Source organism: Giraffa tippelskirchi, chromosome 10 (genome assembly GCF_054371585.1).
Source record: "Giraffa tippelskirchi isolate mGirTip1 chromosome 10, T2T-mGirTip1v1.2.pri, whole genome shotgun sequence".
Taxonomy (NCBI): domain Eukaryota; kingdom Metazoa; phylum Chordata; class Mammalia; order Artiodactyla; family Giraffidae; genus Giraffa; species Giraffa tippelskirchi.
In genome coordinates, this window is record NC_137284.1 from 36,433,568 (window position 1) to 36,453,089 (window position 19,522).

Sequence of the window (19,522 nt, forward strand, 5' to 3'; positions counted from 1 at the left end):
CCAGTAACATTAAGGTAGGCTGGTAAATTTGAATGGGATTACACTTCAAATACTAGTGAGAAGAAAAGTTATTTAATCTTGAACCATATATACTGAAGACAGTCTTTCCCTCAAATAAAGCTGTCCTGGCAAAGAATCAAATGTCACAGGCCCCTGGAGTAGAAGTGCAAACATTCTGTTGGAACAGGAGAAGGAACTTTAACATAAAAGCAAATATTAAGTTTCTACCAAGTCCAAGGAAAGTCAGAGACTGCAGGGAGGACAAGCAGCCCATGAACCTGGATGTTCTAATAACCCTGCCCCTTTCTCCAGACATTTCCTCAGAGTGAAGCTGGAACTTTGCAATAACGACTCCTCTTCATGCTCCAGGCTGAAAGCTCTGAGTCACTCTCGAAGCTTCTTACGAACGACTGAAAAGGACTCTGAAGATTTCTGAAGCGGAGCTGTGATGGGGGAATCACAGAATATGCTGGGAAGGGGCTTCATTGACTATTCAACCTACTCCTTTGTTTCACAGGAAGGGAAATGAGGACCAGGGAGGGATGTGACTGGTTCAGTCACACAGCATGTCGGTTCTCTCAGGACTGAGAGCACAGAGGCTCCGAGTCTCCTGTCTTTCAGCTCAGCTTTCTCTAGGGATTGAGTGCTCCCACTCCCTCTGGGCAGTTCATGGAATGAAGGAGCCTGACTGTAATGCAGTGAAAATGAAAGTGAAGGTCGCTCAGTCGTGTCCGACTCTTTGCAACCCCATGGACTATACAGTGCATGGAATTCTCCAGGCCAGAATAATGGATTGGGTAGCCTTTCCCTTCTCCAGGGGATCTTCCCAACCCAGGGATCAAACCCAGGTCTCCTACTTTGCAAGCAGATTCTTTACCAGCTGAGCCACCAGGGAAGCTCCACTGTGATGCAGAGACTGAGATTTAGGAAAAGGCAGGTATCATTCCAAAAACTGATCTTCCTCACCAGAAGGAAAGAAAGCTAACTCCATGCTTACTGCTGAGGAGTTTATATCTTGGAAATAATGTTACGGGGCACATATTACTCCACTAAACTAATGTTTCCCTTTAGTAAAAATAAATAAATAAATAAATAAAACACCAAACATCAGTACATTAAATGTCTCAAACAGAAATGTCAAATGTACATATTGTTGTCAATGTGTGCCTGCTTCATCTCTTTCTTTTTGGGCCAGACTTTATCTATACATGTTCCAAATTTTACTACTTGGGAGTCTGATGACAACTAGACCTTTGTATTATACATAAATATATATGTGTATATATATATATAAAATATTGGAACCAAGCTATGGCTCCTTCTTATTTAACTTTTACAGAGTGGATCATGCAAAATGCTGGGCTGGATGAAGCACAAGCTGCAATCAAGATTGCCAGGAGAAATATCAACAAACACAGATATGCAGATGATCCCACCCTTATGGCAGAAAGTGAAGAGGAACTAAAGAGTCTTTTGATGAAGGTGAAAGAGGAGAGTGAAAGAAGTGGCTTAAAACTCAACATTCAAAAAATTAAATTCATGGCATCTGGTCCCATCACTTCATGGCAAATAGATGGGGAAAAACTGGAAACAGTGGCAGACTTTATTTTCTTGGGCTTCGAAATCACTGTGGACAGTGACTGTAGTGATGAGAGTAAAAGACACGTGCTCTTTGGAAGAAAAATTAAGACAAACCTAGACAGCATATTAAAAAGAAGAGACATCACTTTGCCAACAAAGGTCTGTATAGTCAAAGCTATGGCTTTTCCAGTAGTCATGTACAGATGTGAGAGTGGGACCATAAAAAAAGCTGAGCACCAAAGAATTGATGCTTTTGAATTGTAGTGCTGAAGAAGACTCTTGAGAGTCCCTTGAGCAACAAGGAGATCAAACCAGTTAATCCTAAAGGAAAACAACCCTGAGTATTCATTGGAAGGACTGATGCTGGAAGGACTGATGCTGAAGCTGAAGCTCCAATATTTTGGTCACCTGATGTGAACAGCCAAATCACTGGAAAAGCCTCTGATGCTGGGAAAGAGTGAGGGCAGGAGGAGAAGGGAGCTACAGAGGATGAGATGGTTGCATGGCATCATCAACTCAATGGACATGAGTTTAAGCAAACTCTGGGAGATGGTGAAGGACAGGGAAACCCAGTGTGCTGCAGTCCATGGGATTGCAAAGAGTTGGGCACGACTTAGTGAGTGAACAACAACAGCTCCTTGACATCTTTTCTTGAGCTTTGAACATTGTCTACAATGATCTTCAGAACATGTTAATACTTGTGTATCCATCTAGAAGACAATTAAGTGAGCACAGGCTTTCCTATGTCTGGAACCATAGTGAAAGGTGTGGAATCTCAGGACACTCTACACCCTCAGCCTGCTGGTCATCACATTGTGCCCACTGCTCTTGGTACCTCAGCTGTGGCATGTTCCTGCCAGGAAGCCCCTTCCTTCCCTGAAATGTACTCTTGCTCCTGGATTTCCCATCCTGGTGGCTGGCATCACCATCTCCACACTTGTCCAAAGCGAAACCTTGGGCATTGTCTCACTCTTCTCCTTGTTGCTTTTCCACCCTCAACCAGCATCCACTCAGCCAATTGATCATAAATCTGCCCAGGGTAATATGTCTCTGAAATCTCCCCCAACTCCACAAAACTTCCCTCCATCAGGACCACCATCAGCTCTCTCTTGGATACATGCTTTGATTTGCTGCCCTATTCTAAGCTGGGTCCTTTCCAAAAAATTTTCCTATCATTGTCACTGAAGTGATTTGCCATTTGAGCTAACCAAATGCTGTCACTGGCTTCTTGTACACCATTAGTGTTCCCTGAACTCGGTGTAAAATCAGAGTTCTACACTGGCTTCTCTGTGATCTTAGCTCTTTCCATGTTTCTAGCTTCATCTCCTGTAAATCTCCATTTTGTCAATATTGAATCACTTAGAGTTAGTTCCTGCTGACACACAGAATTCATATGCTTCACAAGGAGCAGTCACATGCTCCACTTTCACCAGAACCATTCCTTCCTTAGTTACCTCCTATACATCAAGACTTAGGCAGACAGCCTCTTCCAGGAAGCTTTGGGCTAACCTCCAACTCCCAGGCTGGATAAAGAGAAGTATGTCCTTCTGTAATACCATGTGCACAAGTCCCTAAAGCACTTTTCACATTGAAGTATCAAGTATAGATGTTCATGTGCCTATCCCCTATGACCTACAGGCTTTTTGAGACTTGAGATGATTTATGTTACCCTACATCCTGCATAGTGATTTTCATCTTTGGCTAAATAGTAGAATCACTTGGGAAAACTTTTAAAAAATGGCCAGGTCCCACCCCAGACCAATTAGAATCTCAGGGGGTAAACAAGACACACTCCTCCCCTCTGGACCTTTGCACTGACTGTTCCCTCTGCCTGGAAAGCCGTTCTCACAGGCTCACTCCTCGCCTTCATCAAGTCTTTCTCAGACGCCACTTTCTCCGTGGGGCCTCTTCTGATCTGTTTAAACTTGGTAGAGCGTTTACCCTACATTTCCCTGGATAAATAGCACATATCATTCTCCCATGTTATACAATGCACTTTTTAACTATGGTTATTGTTTATTGTCTGTCTCCCCAGGTGCAAGGATCAATTATTTGGTTCACTAATGTAGCATCAGTGGCTGGCACACAGAAGATGTTTATTATCTAATAACATCTTATTAGATATCTATGTTATTATATAATAACATAGATAACAATTAATATTATCTAATTATCTTTAAATAGATAAATGAATGGATTCTACTTGCCATCTCTGGTTTAGTGGAAAGAGATGTTTGTATGTCTGCAAAGTTATGAAAGCCTATGGAAGTGGAACGATTAATTCTGCCTCCTAGGGATCAAGAAATGCTTCAAGAAGGAGGAGATAATTAAGCTGAGCCTTGAAGGACTTTCTAAGCAGAGAAAGAGGATAAGTTATTAAAATACATAGTGTCTTGGTAAGTACCAAGCTCACAGTCCAACACATTGTGGTCATTCTATAAGGTCTTACTAACACCAACAGAAAATTCAGACGAGGGAATGGCACAAGCACTAAGAAGACAAAGTTCACGGATCATGTTGAATGGGTGGAGTGGGCAAGGCATAAGTGAAAAGACCAAATTGATGAATTTTGACTAAATTCAATAATTTTCTTATTATTAGATAATTAACTCATTTCAGAGAATCAACATGTATTTTTAGTATCTCGTTCTTATATATATTCATGCTTATGATATGAGTTACTATCACATACTTGTTGCTCATATCATTCTTGTTAGTTTTCACATATTGTTATTCAACTCTTCCATTATTATTCAACTCTGTGTGTTCGTGTCTGTGTGTGTGTGTATATGTTCTACCCACTGACACATAACTTCCAGTAACACAAATAAGGGCCTCATGATCTTTCTTTTGTACTCATTGTAGCAGCATGCCCTAAGTGTGCAGTGCACATACATACTAGCAGTATGCTCTAGTAGTATGCCTATAGTATTGTCCATAAAGACTATTAACAAATAATAGCTCTCCTAGAAATGCATTTCTGTTTTTATTCATTTAGACAAAATGCTTATTCTATACTTCAATACCTACTACGTGTCAGACATCGTATTAAGGACTAGAGACACAGGCACAAACTTTAACCTCTGCTATGAAATCTCAGTGAGGGATAGAAAGAAACAATCACAGTTCATGGATTAAGTGCTATACTCTGGGTGATCCTGGAGTACTTTATTAACACAAATAGGTGCAGCTAATCTAACATAATGAAAACAAGGGCCAGGGGACACTTCCTGACAATGTTATTCTTGGCATTTTTTGCTCTGAAAATGATGCACATGTCAGATATTTTATGTAGATTTAAATTTTATTTTCAGAGATATATTCTCATAGAGATAAGCATGATACCATTAAAAAGACACATTAAAGGAGAAATAAAGTTTTCTGATAATACCTTAACCTATTTCTCTTTCATTCAAAAATCAATATCATAATTTGTTGTTTCCTATGAGAAAGGACAGAAAAAAGTACTAGGATTTTGTTAAAGGGAAGAAAATTCTCAGAAGTTCCATGATTCAACTGTAATCAAAGGTGAGTAGTACTTCACCATGTGGAGAAAAGGGAGGAAGAACATTCTAAGGGTAGAATATATATGCAAAGGCCCAGAGGCATATGAAGAATGGCTAGTGTGGAGATCTTAAGAATATGTTGCTATAGTATTATAGGAATATGCGGAAGTTGGCAAAGTGAAACTGTGGGATATGGACACTGTGAAAAACACAGGAATAGGTCAAAGTCTTAAAGAACTGAATACACTGAGGAATAAAATAATGGCAGCCATAAGCTAGGGATGGAGTGGGTGAGTAGGTAGGGAGGCAGACAGACCAGTTAAGTGATCCCTGCAATAGCAATTCAGGGCAGGCAGGAGAAAGGGCTAAATTAAAACAATGTCAGTCCAGAGAGAGAACCGCAGATGGAGGCGTACTTGACAGGACTTGGTGGCTGATGGGATGTGGGGGCTGATGTAGAACGAGAAGTCTGGGATGACTCCCAAGTTTCTGGCGTGAGCATCTGAGTGCCTGGAAGGTGCCACTCACCACGAGAATGAGGACAAGAGGAAGGCACAATGCCGAGCAAGTTTTACGTACGTGAAGTCCACAATCCTGAGTAGTGAGGTGAGTATGTCTTATTAGCTGACTTTTGGAACTCACAGGGAGGAAGATGCCAATAAAAAGGTGACATGGGCACCTGAGAGCCCATGGAAAGGTGGGCACCTTTGGGCCCTATGGGCACCTGAGAGCCTCAGTAACCCACTCATTGCTTATACCCTTCCTCAGTGTGCTCAGGATCTACAGTCATATGCCAGGGGCTTCACAAACCTGTGGAGATTTTCCCAGGCTATATTGTATTTAAAGATAAGAAGGAAAATGCAATTAAAACAAATGTGAATATGTTCGAGTCTGGAGTGTGAAATCTGAATGGATTTTTAGGACAAAACCAGAGTCTCCAAATGAATCGCTGGCTCTGTGACCAGCACTTACACTCGCAGCCTCGCACTACATCTATAGACGCCTGAGCTGTGTATTCATCCTGCTCTGTCTCTGGTCCTTTGGAGGAAACACATAAATGAGACTTCATTAAAGCAGTTCACAGGACCTGTGTGATTTGGGCCCCTGTGAGCAGCCCATTCAAGAGGTCAGCCTAGAAGAACTTGGACACCCATTCTAGCTGTGCCTTAAAGGCAGCCAGCTATCGCTGTGTTCTCACTCAACTCTGTCTCCTCGTATTTTGAAAAGACTAAAAGGATCCCTGTTGAAACACTGAAACATGGAAAGAAACAGCAAGCTATTCAGACATTTCAGTTTCTCTGGAGTGAATACAGTAGCTTGGAGTGAATATTGTATTGGGCTTGCAACTTTATCCTTACTCTATATGAGACAACTCATTCATAGATCTTGAATTCATTTTACTCACTTTAGAAGTTACCTGCTAAGAGGTCAGATGATTCTTTCATATTTAGTTGTTACCTGCTGCCTTCAAAATACATAATATAAAGTGTAAAAAAAACACTTTCACTACCAATGTAGCCTCAATGTAAAGAATACTCAGCATTTACTAATCCCAAACGATGGCAACCCACTCCATCATTCTTGCCCTGAAAATCCCATGGACAGAGGAGACTGGTCGGCTATGGTCCATGGGGTAACAAAACAGTTGGACACAACTTAGTGACTGAAGAACAAAGGGAAAAAAAAGATACATAGATACATATTTTTAAAAATGCTGAGACCAGTTTCTAAAGCTCTCAACCTTTAAAGAAGCCCAGGAAGGTCACCCTCTCCTTTATACACAATGACTCCAGTATACGTGGTTAAACAGCTGCTTCCTTCCCTCCTGATGGTAGAACTTACTATTTTTTTAATAAATGTTTAATGAATAGAGGAGCACTGCAGTAAACACAATGATGAGAAATCTGGGGTCTTTTTTGCAGTAAGAAAAACCTTCATGTCTTAGACCCATGATGTAAGCCATGACATGAATGCAAAGGACATTCCATCTTTGGAGGTCTGACAGAGTTGGTTTTTCTCCCTCGCATCCTCCTTCATCCAGCCAGACCTTTCTTAGCAAAGGAAAAATCTCATCACCATGTACTATATTTATTTTCTCTATGAGTCATTCTTATCACGATCATTTCTCCAGCATTAACTCAATTTTTTTTTTTTTCCTGAAGCAAGGAAGAGGAAGGTTTTTTTTTCTTTCTTTTAAGTTTACTGAGCATCTACTCTGGGACAGCTCTGCTAAGCTACTGTTGAAGTCTAATGTAATCTTTATAACATGATATTAAATTCCATACTACTATTCCAATTTTATAGTATACCTTGTACCAAATCGATAATGATTATAAGACAGTCTATTAACTACTTTTAAAAAAGTGATTCATCCATCTTTTCAAGTGGAGACAGTTTTTTGTTTTTTTTAAAGCAACGTTTATGTATTGCTCATGTTCACAAATAACCTGGAGTTCTGAGTTGAAATAACTAGTACCATTTAGAAAGTGGTAAAAGATTAAAGATAAAAAGATAAAAGCTGGTAAGATAAAGTTAGTGAGATGAACCACAGCTTTAAATTCTAGTCTGAGAAACTGAAGTTGATTGGACAAACATTTGGAAATCAATGCAGTTCCATTAAGCAAAAAGGCAACGTAATGAAAATTACATTTTAGGAAGACTCAGTTATCAGGGATTTGGATTGCAGGGATAAAAAATAGGCTAAATTTCTCTGGAAGTCCAGTGGTTAAGACTCTGAGCTGCTAACACAGGAGGGACAGGTTCGATCCTTGGTTTGGGAAGATCCCACATGCCACATGGTGCAGTCAGACTAAAATAAATGAAAAAATAAATGAATATGAGGAGGAAAGCTTAAAAACTATAAAAATATGTATACTAAATTTGGAGGGGGCAAAGATAAGACATAGAAAAAAAAGTTGGAGGAGTCAGTGTTATCCAAAATACTAATAAATGGAATTAAAGCATTATATAATTATTTGATGATAATGAATGATGGACTAAGTGGACTAAGTCTGAATTGTATATATTTGTATTTAGCTCTAGATCTATATCTATATTGTAAAAATTGGAAAAGTAATTTTATAACGTTCCAATTTTAGTGAAAGAATGTTTGTTAAGTTATGAAACTAGCCATTCTCCATAAGGTCAAGATGAAAGAAAAGAGCCTTGAATGGCAAAAAGAGGGATTTAGACTGGACACAAGGCTTATAGGAAAGAGGAATGATTTTGATGTGGAATGATGACAGTGATGGTATCTCTTTCTAGAAATCACTATAGGTGAGGGCAGGAATGCATGTACATTTGCTACAAGCAGCTCAGCTAAGGACTAGGTATCTTCCTGATTTCATTTCTGAAAGAGCTGCCTAATAATAGTGATTGTCAAGAATAAAGAATGCTAATTTCACGGTTTTGCTTATATTTGACACAATAAAAAAAAGAGATAGGAACACCAAGCTTTCTTGAAAGGTCTATGCTAGCCTGACAATTTTGTGTTTTTTTGCTTTATCATTGAAAAACTCAAAAAATATCCAACTCCTATCAATGACAATTCAACAGTGCCAGATATTTCAATTCCAGCTAAGATTAGATCATTCTTCAGCATATCTGACAGAAGCATGGCCGATTTGCTTCGCATGGCAGCATATGAATAAGCATTTGCTTCTAGTTCCACCCACCACTGCTCCCTCTTTCTGTTGCTTTTAAAAGCATCTGCTATCACAGATGCAGAAGATATGTCACTATGAACAACTGCTTCGTTTGGAAGAGCTGAACTTCATATCTATCATCTCTTCAAAGTAAAATTAAGTCCACTTTCAGACAGCATCAGTGCAATGAACATAGAAATCCTTACAGGTCCATCTTTATTTCAAGGGTTGAGTCTAAAAGGAAAAAAAAAAAAGCCATCTTAATGTACCCTAAGGGTATATAAAATATTTTTGACTATATTGTGCTTTTATATGCTAAAGAATATATGTAAGTGAAAATTCTTAAGTGTAGTAATAAAATAAAGACTAACTTTAAAACTAGAAAAAGATAGAGGTTTGTACTCTACTCTCCACTATGAATCCTGTCTTTCTGTATATCTTTTGCTCTAACAACTGTCCTAAACTTTTTCACATTCTTTTTATGATTTTATATGAATCCACTCAAAAGATATTGTTCAGATTTTCTTGTTTTCTAGCTTCATGTAAATGTTACTATATCAGTTTTCTTTGACTTAGTTTTCTCTATCAATATTGTTTCATCCACATTCATTATTTTTATTGCTTTATATTATTCCAGTGTGTGAATATACTATAAATTAATTATACTTGAATCCTTTTGTTGATATAGTTTTGTGCTTTTCCAAGTTATATATATATATATATTTTTTTTTTAGGAACAAAGTTGCTGTGGTCAATGAATATTTATAAGAGGTTATCGTATGTAAACAGGAATGAAAGAGCCAAGTCATAATGTTCAGTTTCATAAAACAATATCAATTTTTCTTACAAAATTGTCCAGTAGTGTATAAAAAACAATCACAGTAGCATTTGGTGTGTTAGGCTTCCTAAGATTATGCTCATATAAATGGGTATAATATCAGTTCAGTCCAGTTTAGTTGCTCAGCTGTGTCCGTCACTTTGCGACTCCAAGGACTGCAGCATGCCAGGGTTCCCTGTCCATCACCAACTCAATGATCAGTATGAAAAGGGTATAATATGAATCGGGCTTAATTTAGATTAATTTACTACTTGGGCAATTTAGTTTCTTGTTACATGTTTATTACAATGTTATGTTTACTTTCCTTTTTGAAATGTTTAAGGATGTCTCTTGACCATTTTTTCCACATATTGGTTATTTCATTTTTATTGGCCTGTAAGAGATCTTGATGGGCTTCCCTGGTGGCTCAGGGAAGATTGGCAGGCAGATTTAAGAATCTGCCTGGCAACACAGCAGACACAGGTTTGATCCCTGGGTCAGAAAGATTCCTTGGAGGAGGGCAGGGCAACCCACTCCGGTATTCTTAGCTGGAGAATCCCATGGAGAGAGGATCCTGGTAGGCTCTAGTCCATGGGGTCGCAAAAGAGTCAGACAGGACTTAGCGACTAAACAACAACAGCAAAGAGATCTTTATACATTTTTGATAAAATTCCTTGTTGGCTCTTTCTGTTGCAAATCCCATTTGGGGATTTGGATTTTCCTTTGCCTTGTGGTACCTTGATAAACAGAATTACTTTAATGCAAATGATTTCAACATTTTTCATTTATGGGTTTGTGTTTTGTTTAAGAAGTACTTTTTAATGACAAGATCATAGTGATATTCACTCATAATTCTTCTAAAATGTTGCCAACTTTGTTTTTCTCACTTATGTATTTAACCAGTCTTTCATTTTTCACTGTTTATTAATTGGTCATAACTTCTTAAATGTTCTGCAGTGCCATATAGGTAACAAAAACTTATACCATGTGCCAGGTATAAGCATCTTAACTCAAAGTAAAACTTTGTTTTACATGTTTCCCTGAAGCTAGGAAAGACTGAGGGCATACGGATAAGGGGATGACAGAGGGTGAGATAATCACATGGCATCATCGACCCAATGGACACGGGTTTGAGCAAATCCTGGGAGATAATGAAGGACAGGGAAGCCTGGCGTGTTGCAGCCCATGGGGTTGCAAAGAGACAAGACTGAGTGAACAACAAAACTTTACATGTTCAGTTAACTCATTAAATCTGCATGATAACCTTTTTAGGTAGGTACTGTTTTCATTCCTTTTATAATAATAAGAAAACAGAGGCATGGATGAGTTAGTAACTTGGGTCAAGAGCTGGTACCCTTAACTTATTGTTTCAAGGTCCTCTGTTTAGTTAGTTACTATGGTTATCCAATTCTAACAATCCACTCTCTTCATTGGAATTGGTTTAGTATATAGTATTTGTTTTCTGGTTGGCCAAGTACCCCACCTAGCTCATCTTTTCAGGAGTGTTTTAGCTATTTCTTATCCTTTACTCTTTTCATTTATATTTTAAATTAGGTTGTCAAGCTTGTCAAAAAACCCTGTTGGGATTTTCATTGAAATTCTATTGACTGCCTGCAGGTCAATTTGGAAGAAATAGTATCTTTATTGAATTTTTAGATCCATGGCATGGCATGCACTGGGTTTAAATCTTATTTAATATATCTCAATAAAGGCTAACACACTTTTTTTTTCTGTAAAGATTTTGTATATATGTTGCTTGATTAATTCTAAACCACCTAATTTTTTTAATGGTTTTATTTGTATTTTAAGTGGAGTTAGTCTACCATACTACCAGATATAGAAATAGACATTTTCAACCTCTTGATTAATAATTCAGCAGTATCTTATAATCCCTTATTATGATGGTGATTTATTAATTTACCTCTATGCCTTGTTTCAGAGAAGGCAATGGCACCCCACTCCAGTACTCTTGCCTGGAAAATCCCATGGACGGAGGAGCCTGGTAGGCCCCAGTCCATGGGGTCACGAAGAGTCGGACACGACTGAGCAACTTCACTTTCATTTTTCACTTTCATGCATTGGAGAAGGAAATGGCAACCCACTCCAGTGTTCTTGCCTGGAGAATCCCAGGGACGGCGGAGCCTGGTGGGCTGCTGTCTATGGGGTCGCACAGAGTCGGACACGACTGAAGCGACTTAGCAGCAGCAGCATGCCTTGTTTTGCTTCCCATGAAAAGTGAAAGTGTTAGCTTCTCAGTTACAGCCAACTCTTTAGTGACCCCATGGACTATGTAGCTCACTAGGCTCCTCTGCCCATAGGATTCTCCAGGCAAAAATACTGTAGTAGGTAGCCATTCCCTTCTCCAAGGGATCGTCCCAACCCAGGGATCGAGCCTGGGTCTCCTGCATTGCAGGTGGATTCTTTACTCTCTGAGCCACCAGGAAAGCCCATATCTTAAGAATATTTTTATTAAGTGTACAAAAATGTTTAGCATATTTTTTCATGAATTAAGCATTCTATTATTATATAATGATCTTCTTTAACTGTAATAGTCCACTTTATTTCAAAGACAACGTTCTGTATTTATAAACTATCCTAGCTTTCTTTTTTTAGTATCTACATAGTACATACTTTTTTCATTTGTTTACTTTCAAACTTTTGGTGTCCTTATATTTCAGGAGTGTCTCTTATCATATGGCATATTAGGTGGATTTTTTATTACTCAAATGCTGATTTTCCTCTTTTGGTTGGCAGATTATTTACCTTTATGTGATTATTGTTATATTTGAAACTGTTTCAGATATTATATTGTGTTTCTCTTATTTATTTTTTGCTTTTCTGCTTTATTGACTTTTTTGATTAAGATTTATTTTTCTAATTACATTCTATCCCTCTAGTAGCTTGACATTCATATGCTATTAACAATCTTTTAGTAGTTACTTATCAATATTAAAATTGGCCATCTGTAACTTAAAATGTAAAGTTTACTGACTTCTGAACCAATAACCCTGCACCTCCCCCCATATGTACACTCACCCACTCACACACACAATACAAAGACTTAAAATCCAATTATTCTCAGGTTTATATAGAAACCGCATATTTGGCTTTTCACCTGAATGGAACTCCAAGGCTTATCAGTAAAATCAGAAAAATAAAACTGCAAAGAAATCTTTCTGTAAAGAAATCTGAGTCGCTTTCCTCGGGGTAACTTTGACCTCCCAGTATCTCCTGGCTCACCGCTCCCTCTTCGAGTTCGGGTCTCTGTTATTGTGCTGTACTGCTGAGCACAAATCCAGGTGATAGTTTTTTGTCTGTTCAGTTTGAAAGGAAAAACACTTTTGGCTATTTCGATGAGAACGTAGAAAAGGGAAGCAGAGTAGCAGGGTAAGAAAATCCTGGGTTTATTTTCTTTGGCTTATGTGATACGGCTTTAACTAGGCTGAGTCTTTCTGTCACTGATTATATTAATTTCTCTACCTTGCAGGTAATTTATGGGGGAACTTCTGATGAAAAGAAGGCTCCAAATTTTCCTCCTTTTCTATCATTACACCCTGATGCCCCTGTATCACATTACCATACTCCCTCCCTGAGCCAATGCTAATATGAGCACATCCTGTAGAAGTCATTTTATGTATATTTAACAACACATAAATCATGAAGTCTGAAAAATGACAAAAGGGGGTACATTTTACTACATTTACTATGCATTTAATTTTCTATTAAAGCAGTAAATTAAGCTTCATGACATGAATAGCCTAATACATAGATGCTTTTCTCTCATGACTTCCATTCTCTCTCATGCAGTTTCATTTCAGAGACAAAATAATATATTTATTCTAGATAGCACTTTTAGTGATTTATTTTTTTTCCTGGTCTTTAAAAATGCAATTCTGGCATTTGAATGACCCTAGCACGTTTGATAGCTGACCTACTCTAAGCCCCAAACTTCACTGAGTGGGCAGGTTCATTCCTGGGTCAGATTCACTCCTACAGGGTTTGGCACAATACTCTTAGGATTTGGCTCCCATTCTTATGGATCTAAGGAATTCCATGAAAATCGGGTCCATTATGTGACCCAGTCTTTGCTCTTTAGCTGTCTTCTAACTGGCGGAAAATCAACAACCTCACCATAAGGAAATTGGGGTTGTTTTCCTCTGGAGTCCCAGCAATTCAACATTCATCACAGCTCATCCAAACCATTTCAAATCTTAACTGGACTTGACTTTCAGTTACTCCCTTTGCCAATGTACTTTCCATTCTGATAATATCCCTCCTATGTTTAGCAAGCCAATGTGTCCCCCCACTACCTACAAAATAAAGTCCAAATACTTGAGGATGACCCACATAGCTATGCTGCTTATGGAAACCCCTAATCCCAGCTTCATTTCCTCATTCCTCCCACATAGGCTGCTCATCAAACCTATTGCCATTTCCTGAACATGTCTCCCAATTCCAGTTCTTCTAACATTTATTGAGGACCTACTATGTACCAAACACTGGAGATACAGATAATATGAAGATATAATTGCATCCCCAATACATGCTGTTTCCCCTGCCTACAATAACCCTCTAGCAACAGTGAGTAATCCTCCAAAACCCACTCAAACTTTCTTTTTTGTAGCTCTCTAACCACTTATTTTTTGTAGCTTTCTTTTTTGCAACTCTCTAATCACTTATTTTCAGAACGAATCACTCATTCTTCTGTGGTGGTGGTGGTTTAGTTGCTAAGTCATGTCTGACTCTTTTGCAACCTCATGGACTGTAGCCCACCAGGCTCCTCTGTCCATGGGATTTCCCAGACAAGATTACTGGAGTGGGTTGCCATTTCCTTCTCCAGGGATCTTCCCAACCCAGGGATTGAACCCAGTTCTCCTACATTGCAGGCAGATTCTTTACCAACTGAGCCATCAGGGAATCCCCAGTATTTCTTTGATGGTGGCAAGATACTCAGAATATTAAGTTGGAAAGAAAGAAAGTGAAGTTGCTGAGTCATGTCCGACTCTTTGTGACCCTGTGAATTATAGCCTACCAGGCTCCTCCATCCATGGGATTTTCCAGAGTACTGGAGTGGGTTGTCATTTCCTTCTCCAGGAGATCTTCCCAACTCCGGGATTGAACCCAGGTCTCAGGCATATTAAGTTGGAATTACTACTTTTTCCTTCTCCATAATTCTTAACAGATCACTGTGTTTTATTCTTTGCCTCTGGATTCTAACATGGGAGGCAGCAGAATCACCCTGAAGTTAAAGGCTCTGATGCCCCTTGAAAGAGCAATTCTAGGTTGAGTTTGGAGAAGGAATTAAGAATTATGGTAGAGAATTAAGAGAAAGATTAAGAAATATGGTAGAAGGTAAAGAAGAAAGGGAGTGTCTCTGAGATTCTGGGAAGTGAGTATGGGAGACTACAGGAGTTTGAGACGGAAATAGAAGTCTGTGGGTCTGGTCTGTTAGGTCTGTGGAAACAGATTTGTGGGGTGCCTTCAGAGAAGGCAAGACTTAGAGAGTGAGATGCCCATCTTTACCGATGCTTCCTGTGCCCCATGTGTGCCAGGGAAATAGGAAAGCATGAGACCCAAAGAGACCATGGAGGTTCAAGCAATATACTCGTATCTTCATGGAAACCAATGTGCAGTGTTTACCAATCACCCCACAGACTCCATCTTGTGAAAAGTCAGTCTTGCAAAGGTCCTCAAAATGTCTGGTTAATACTGACGGTGGGAGGAGAAATGCAATTCTCCCAGATGGGCTAGAAGTCTAGAATTCTCCTAAACAGTACTGAAGGCTAAGAGTCAGAAATGAAAACAAAGAAATGTGATATTTAATGCACATCAGATTTTGTATGCTGACATTCTTCTTACCAGTTACACATCTTTCTATTGTTACACATGTTGATTTGTTCTATAGTTATCTACTTAGCTCCCCCTTCTATTTAGCTTCCCCAGTAGCTCAGATGGTAAAGAATCTGCCCACAATTCAGGAGACCCAGGTTCGATCTCTGGGTCAGAAAGATCCCCTGGAGAAAGAAATGGATACCCACTTCAGGCATCACCAACTCAATGGACATGTGTTTGAGTAGACTCTGGGAGTTGGTGATGGACAGGGAGGCCTGGCGTGCTGCAGTCCATGGGGTCACAAAGAGTCAGATATGACTGAGAGACTGAACTGAACTGACTGACCCACTTCAGTATTCTTGTCTGAGAATTCCATGGACAGAAGAGCCTAATACAGTCCATGGGGTTGCAAAGAGTTGGACATGACTGAGCGATTAACTCTGAATTCTGAACCCTTTGAGGACAGAGATTATATCTTAATTATCTATGTCACCAGGTCATGGAACAGGATTTTGCTCACCATAAGAGCTCAATAATCTTTATCAAACAACTCTCAAAATGACCAAATGTACATGGAAACAAACTGCAGAAGTGGAACTTATTTTAAAATCTCATCTCATAATACATTTCAACTGAGGTCTTTCCCAATACCTCCATATATAGATAAGACAAGTATCACAGTGTTTTCTCACTGAAGCACATTATTTTCCACCATCTGAAATATGTATACAGAGTTAAATGTCTTCTAAATATTACCTGAGAAAATGGGAAATAACTTGATATGGAAACTTGTATAATCAGTCCTTTTTCTCCCTTTTGGAAGGGCAATGGTAAGCATCTAAGTTTGCTTTTATACTTGCTGTCACACATAACAATCACTGTAGGGCAAATAGTAATTAGTGTGTAATGAACAGTGTCCAATTGGGATCAGCTTCTGAATTACCATCTAAATGTGGTCATGGCAGAAAATTTACCATGATTATTGCTGCCCAGAAAGTGCCAAGAGAGCCCATTCTTCTCTAGAATCTCAAGATATTTAGAATAATTCTTGCTCTGTCTTCTTAAACTATCATTTATGCCCATATCTCTTTTCTCCCAGTTTGACAAGCTCTGAGGTTAGGAGACATATTCTGAATTTTTACAGATCCCCAACAGCACAGGCCTTCATGCTTTGCAATAGACTAGGCAGGCACTCAGTAAACACATACTGATGAATCTGACAGCATCCAGAAAAACCAAATTTAAAACAATCTTGTAAATAGTTGCTTTCCATTTTCTGGATAGGAGGTGATAGTATGGAGGGAAAAAAAAAACAGAAAATAAAGATCTAATTATAAATTCTGTGATTTAAGCTGCTGGCAAAGTTTTGCACTTTGGAAGATGAAGGTTTTCATTACCTTTACACTGCCGATGCCTTCACTCAATAGATGCTGCATCTCTACCCAGCCTCTACTGCATAGCGCTGAATAATGTCAGAGTCCTTCTCTCATAGAACACACAATCAATCTTTTTTTGGGGGGAAGATATACATCGATCCACCAAATAAACATAGAGATTGAAAGACTGTGATGGGTGATGGGGGCAGAATGATATTAAGACACGGGCATCCTCCTGAGGAGTACAGACTAGGAAGAAATTGACATGACAAATCAAACGCAAACTGGATCATTATCTGACTCAAACATGGAAACACCTCTCATTTCTCTCACAATAAAATTCACCATTTACTATTGTCATACAAAACTGTCCAGGTGGAAGGCCCAATCTACATCTCTACTGTTATCTTTCAGCCCCCTCCCTCTTATCAGCAGTTCTGATGTATTGCTGCAATTACCCTGAAGACCATACTGCCATACTTCATGGTTCTGTCATGTTGACACTCTCCCAACCTAAAAGGACCCTCCCCAAATAGCACTCTAGCCTGCCTGACAAATGCCCACCTCGAAAGGCATTTCTCCACAAAATCTTTCTGACTCATCCCACTTCCCCAGACAGAACTGATTGCAATTTCAATTGTGTTCCTCTTATCCACTAAGATTTTTAATGTAACTATGCTACACTTTGTATTTACATCACATGTATATTGATCTTTTTCTAGTATGACTTAAGATTCATCAGGGAGAAGACCATGCCTTTTTTCTTTTTTTTTAGAAGAGGAAACACATTTATTTTATTGTGGTAGAAGAGATATATATATATATATATATATATATATATATATATATATATATGGAGGACTTCCCTATAGTTCAGATGGTAAAGAATCTGCCTGCAATGCAGGAGACCCCGGGTTCAATGCCTGGGTCAGGAAGATCTTCTGGAGAAGGAAATGGCAACCCACTCTAGTATTCTTGCCTGGAGAATTCCATGGACGGAGGAGCCTGGCGGACTACAGTCCATGGGGTCGCAAAGAGTTGGACACGACTAAGTGACTAACACAGAACAGAGGATATATATGTATATATAGTTTCTATATATACATATGGAGAAGGCAATGGCAATCCACTCCAGTACTCTTGCCTGGAAAATCCCATGGACAGAGGAGCCTGGTAGGCTGCAGTCCATGCAGTCGCAAAGAGTTGGACACGACTAAGCGACTTCACTTTCACTTTTCCCTTTCGTGCATTGGAGAAGGAAATGGCAACCCACTCCAGTGTTCTTGCCTGGAGAATCCCAGGGACGGCGGAGCCTGGTGGGCTGCCGTCTATGGGGTCGCACAGATTCGGACATGACTGAAGCGACTTAGCAGCATATGTACATATATATAGATACAAGTATATATCTTCTATATATACATATATACATATATATCACATAAAAGTTATCATTTTTAACAGTTTTAAGTGTACAGTTCAGTGGAATTAAGTCCATCCACACTGTGGTGTAACCATCACCACCACCCATATCAGAACTTGCTTCATCATGGTGCTAAGTGAAATAAGCCAAACACAAAGGACCTAAATTCATATGATTCCACTTGGATATAGTACCTACAGTGGTCAAATTCTTAGACAGAAAGTAAAATGTGATTTCCAAGGTCTGGAGTTAGAAGGACATGGGAAATTGCTGTTTGATGGGTACAGAGCAATTTAGGAAAATGAAACAAATACTTTCTTATTTCTGTATCTGCAGCGCTTACTACTAGGATGAATGAAAGAATGGACTTACACCTTGAGACAATGGGCAGCAGTCCTCAACCTTGGCTGCACTTAGAGCCAGTGGGGGTTTATGTGTTCCCAAACGCAAGCTGTATCCAGAATCAGTTAAGTCAGAATCTCTTAGACGTGGGACCCAGGCAGCCATAATTTTAAAGGTTCTCAGAAAATGGCAAAGTGTAGTCAGAACTGAAACCCACTGACTTACAGGTTCAGTGAGTTACAGTAACTTCTCTGAATATGGTTTAACGTATGTGATGTAGGCATAAACCTAGAGAGTTCACTGAGTTTTAGTATGAGCAGTGAGAAAGTGCAAGGAAGTGGTGCAGACCAGTACAAGGCTAGTCTGTTGAGAGCTCCCTACAGCAATTAAGTCAGGAAACATACCCCTTTGGTGGCATTAGCACATTAAAGACAGAGCAATCATTCAACAAAGAACCCTGTTTACTGTTTTACAATTCTCTATTTTACAAATTTACATGACTTCAAAACACTATATTTTCCTGTCTAACACCTATTAATTTTCAGAGAAATGATGAGAGAGACTTTTTTTTCTTTTAAGAAATTAGGTGATAATGGGAGTGCAAGTAATGATACAGCTTTAGAGGAGGAAAGGGAGAGTTGAGAGAAGATTTTACATCTTTGAAAAAAGGGAAGATTCGGTCATATTTGCAAAATGAAAGGAGGGGACACTGAGGAAGGAAAAATTGAAAATGCCGTAACAGTTATTTAGCATCTTCCCTCTGCCTGGTCTCAATATTCTGGGGACATAGAAAAGAGGTAAGGACCCCGTTTGGGGGGCCACCAAAGACCTTGACCAAGATGTGACATTTGAGTTGTTTTTTCAAAGGCTTCCCTGGTGGCTCAGCTGGTAAAGAATCTGCCCGCAATGCGGGAGACCTGGGTTCGATCCCTGGGTTGGGAAGATCCCCTGGAGAAGGGAAAGGCTACCCACTCCAGTATTCTGGCCTGGAGAATTCTATGGAC

The 19,522-nt window shown here is 39.2% G+C and overlaps 1 protein-coding gene across 2 annotated transcripts in view; it reads right to left on the reverse strand.

Annotated features, from left to right (window-relative positions):
• DLG2 (discs large MAGUK scaffold protein 2) overlaps positions 1-19,522 on the reverse strand; it is a 2,308,738-nt gene that overhangs the window by 1,215,173 nt on the left and 1,074,043 nt on the right. The window lies entirely within an intron of this gene.